A 4,570-nucleotide genomic window follows, 5' to 3' on the forward strand; every position below is an offset into this window, starting at 1 on the left:
CCGTGATGTTGTATTTGTGGAAGATGCAGTTCAGCCCTTGGTTTCATGTACTAAGGAGACAGATATCAGCTCACGTGATGTCTATGATACATTGTTGCCTCTTTTCAGTGGTGCACAGTCAAGTGCAATACCTCATGAGGCAGTTTTTCAGCCTATGCAGGTTTTAAATGATGGCACAGATCAGCCTATATCTGATGCAGATGTGCATGATGCACTTGAGGATGAGAGACAAGAGATTGAGGGCTCTAGGAATATGCCTAGATGGCTGGTGCAGACTTTGCGTGACAGCAAGTTGGATGCCCCTTTGTCTAGTCGCACTCGTTCTGGCTCTCATGGTGCCTCTTATGCGTCAGATTGTTATGCATTGGCTGTTTCTAGTATGTGCGATGAAAGTGAGCCTGTTTCATTTGATGAGGCACAAAGTTCAGAAAATTGGATGGCTGCTATGCAAGCAGAATACGATGCTATTATGAAGAATGGTACATGGTCTTTATGTGACTTGCCCCCTGGCAAGAAGGCCATTGGCACTAAGTGGGTATACAAATTGAAGCGTAAGCCTGATGGCACAGTGGATCGCCATAAGGCTAGGCTTGTTGCAAAAGGTTATGCTCAAGAGAAGGGCATTGATTTTGATGAGACTTTTGCTCCCACATGTCGTATGACCACTGTTCGTAGCATCTGTGCATTAGCAGCTCATAATGGTTGGAATGTACATCAGCTGGACATAAAGACTGCGTTCTTAAATGGAGATTTGCATGAGGAGGTGTATGTATCGCAGCCTCGTGGTTTTGTTCAAAGAGGGCAGGAAAACAAAGTGTGCAGGTTAAAAAAGGCTTTATATGGTTTAAAGCAAGCTCCACGAGCTTGGTATGAAAAAATACATGCATATTTGACTGCACATGGGTTTCAGAATAGTCCAACAGAAAGCACTTTGTATGTTAAACGTGTGGATGGTGTACATCTAATCATTGCTCTCTATGTCGATGACATGCTGCTCACAGGACCAAATGAGAGTCATATTGCTGATTTTAAGGCTGATTTGAATGCCTCTTTTGAGATGTCAGATTTGGGGCATTTGCATCATTATTTGGGGATACAATTTAATCAGTGTGATGGAGGTATTGCTTTGTGTCAGACAAAGTATATTGAAACATTGTTGCGGAGATTTGGCCTTGAAGACTGCAAGCCTATTGCTACTCCAATGGAGACAGGTTTGAAGTTGAGTCTTCATGATGCTGGAGATCACTTTGATGTCACACTCTATCAGACAGCTGTTGGTTGCCTCATTTATCTATGCATTACGAGGCCAGACATTCAGTTTGCAGTCTCACAGGTGAGCAGATTTATGCATAGCCCAGGCATTAAGCATTGGCAGGCAGTGAAGCGTATCTTTCGCTATTTGAGTGGTACTCGGCATCTTGGGTTGTTTTATCCCAAGGGGGGATCATTGCCGCCAGATTTACATGTTTTTTCAGATTCTGACTGGGCTGGTTGTTATGACACACGCGTGTCCACGAGTGGTTTTTGCTTCATGCTTGGAAGCTCATGCATATCATGGTTGAGCAAGAAGCAGCCTACTGTGGCCACTTCTAGTTGTGAAGCTGAGTACAGGGCAGCTTTCACAGCTACGGTTGAGTGTGTGTGGCTCAGACGCCTTATGGCTGATTTGGGTGTTGGGCAGCCATCTGCCACCACCATCTTCACTGACAGTCAGAGCGCATTGGCAGTTGCGCGGAACCCAGTGTTCCATGCTCGTACGAAGCACATTGAGGTGCACTACCATTATGTCAGGGAGAGACTCTCTGCAGGAGAGATCAGTTTGGCTTATGTGCCAACACAGGATAACCTTGCAGACCTTTTCACAAAGGCTCTGCCTCGTGAGAAGTTCGAAGCTTTTCGCAAAGCTTTGGGCTTACTCCCTTTTGTGGATTCGTCCACATAGCTAGACACTTCCCTATACATGAGTGCTAGCTCTTGTTCACCGCATCACTCCAGGGGGGATTTGTTACCATATTATAGTAGTGATGTGTGTGAACACACTTAGGACCGCCGGGGCACTTTTTCCCTCACTAGGAGGTTTTTTCCCCCGTGCATTGTATATACGCCCATTATCTTCTAGGGCTTGTTATCTTTTCATTTTTGGCACTCATAATACACTACTGTGTTGTGCTCAAGCTTCCTCGTCTTCTTGAAGTTGTGTGTGCATTCCTGCAACCCTAATTCCAACACCGTTTGCCTAGCTTTTGGAGTCTCCACTGACATAAGTTAACTTTTTGTATTTCTTTTCGTGCAAAAACTGATCACTTTCCTAAGTTTCTACCTCCCAAAGGATTCCATAGCGAAAAATGATTTGACCTTTTCCCTTGGCATCTATAGGCCTGAACATCCAACATACTTCATTGGTGGTGTAACCATGCAAATAACAACAATATTACCATGTAAATAGAAATATTTGGCATCCTAGACCCAAACAACCATGTAAGTACAAATATTTCATCTAAAAATCACAAGTATACAAATGAAACAACCACCTTTTTTATGCCATCATTAATGTCAAAGAGCTCGTATACAGAAAGGCAGGAAGAACACGTACCCAGCTTCGGGAGCCGGCTTGGGTTTAGGCCTTGAGGTTTCCCTTGGAGATGGCCTTGCCATTACCAGCCTAATCGGTTAAGTAGATTTTTTGCCAATTTGTCCATGCTCATGTCCTTGATTAGGACTCTTCCTGTTGGCTAGTGGGGCACCCTTAGCCACAGATGTTGAGATTTGTGGTGCCATTGAGGGCAAGGCATGAATAGAGGACCAAGATCAAGAGCATGCAACCACATCTTACTTGGACATTATCCCACATGAGCATATGTGTAAGAGGTGTATCTCTCTCATATAAAAGGGGTCATTTTCAAGCAATAAACACAAGTTACTCTCAAGTCTTTCTATGAGTACAAGTTTCCATCTTGTAACGTAACTGAAGCTTGATAAGTTCAATTAGTTCATCATTATGTTTGTAATTAAACTTCATCCTCCATAAGATTAGATTATCTTAATCAGTGTGATTAGGGTTAGCTTCCATAGCAAGTGTGATTAGGGTTCTATAGATTTCATCATGGTATTAGAGCCTCCCTCTCTCCTTTTAGCTTCATGACCATCATCCTTGCCTAGGCAAGTGCACATATGAGATTTTGCTTGGGTATTTCAAGTGTTTTCAACAGAACCTTTGCAGAACTTTTTTGAGGAAATGCTTCATGATTTTGGGTGATGACAATCGGCCTCTACATTGCACTTGGATGGCCTTTCCATGACCGCTTTGAATATTTCTTCTGCTCATAATTTCGCCATCGTGGCGGCTGAAGCCATGCATGGTGCTTATGAGATCATCTACCATGCATCCTTGTACAAAAGCAAACGTGCCCATACAGAGATGTCACCAAGCCAACAAACCACCCCACCTAGGCAAAACATTACATTTTGTTTGGACACGATAGCACTGTGTTGCAGGATTTAGTGATGCATGATAGTTCTCAAGGTACATACTATTCCTATTAAGGCTCCATGGTCTATAGTGTCCATGCAAACATTTGCCTAAGGAGTCTGATTGATTTGGTGGGAAGGTGTGTCATGGAGGACTCCTGCCTACATGACTATGAACCAAAAATAGTGGAATAGATTTTTCAACATACATCCTACCCTAGTTCTGCCTATATTACCAAACATTTCATCCTTCCAAGGTGGGGACAATAGGTGGGAGGATGATGTGGCACCATTCTCTTCTCATAGGCAGGTAAACTATTTTACATACATGTCACCCTAGCTCTGCCTATATTTTATCAAACATGAAGCCAGGTGGATAAGGTGTTCGATTCTAGCCAACCGCTCCCATTCACTCCACAAAGGGGTGAAAGAGTAGGGCCCTAAAATGAGTAGAAATTAAAAATCAATAATTAGCGAGAAAGACAGTCTGTTAAAAGTTGAAGAAAAGGTTAAAACTTAAAAATAAAAATTGCATCCTTCCTTAGCGTACATCATGTAGGAGCTTCATCTCTTGAGGCCTCGCATTCGTTGCACTTCGTGTGAGCAACGCGTAAGGGTTTTCATTCTGGCTGTGAGATAATGGATGTGCGCTTTGAAAGTTTAAATTTCAATTTGCCTAATATAATATTAACTTTTAAATTTGTAGCATCCAACCAGGTGGCTGTAGTTTAGTGGTTAGAATTCCACGTTGTGGCCGTGGAGACCTGGGCTCGAATCCCAGCAGCCACAATTTCGTATTTTGGAAATCCTCTATATATTTTTACTTCACAAGTTCTTAATGCTAAGGTAAAAATTTTCTCAAAAACCTTTCTAGATTTTTTCACGTCCTTAATGCTAAGGTAAAATTTTTTCTCCACCTAACGTTATTCTTACCCTAAGGGAGTAGATAAGTCTCTCTTAGTATTTGACAAACCTAACCTCTAAAACTTTTTCCTCCACCTAACGTTATCCTTACCCCAAGGGAGTATATAAGTCTCTCTATTGTGGAGCAGAGATATGAAACTAGTAACAAAAGCATTCTCCTTACAAGTTTACGGGATAC

At 42.4% G+C, this 4,570-nt stretch overlaps 1 non-coding gene across 1 annotated transcript; it reads left to right on the forward strand.

The window, feature by feature from the left end:
* Positions 1-4,185: 4,185 nt before the first annotated feature.
* TRNAH-GUG (transfer RNA histidin (anticodon GUG)) lies at positions 4,186-4,257 on the forward strand. The gene has a single exon. It is a non-coding gene; the product is annotated as a tRNA-His (tRNA).
* Positions 4,258-4,570: the final 313 nt, after the last annotated feature.

This window comes from Cibotium barometz, chromosome 34, assembly GCF_041138505.1.
Source record: "Cibotium barometz isolate CiBa-2024 chromosome 34, ASM4113850v1, whole genome shotgun sequence".
In the NCBI taxonomy this organism is placed as follows: domain Eukaryota; kingdom Viridiplantae; phylum Streptophyta; class Polypodiopsida; order Cyatheales; family Cibotiaceae; genus Cibotium; species Cibotium barometz.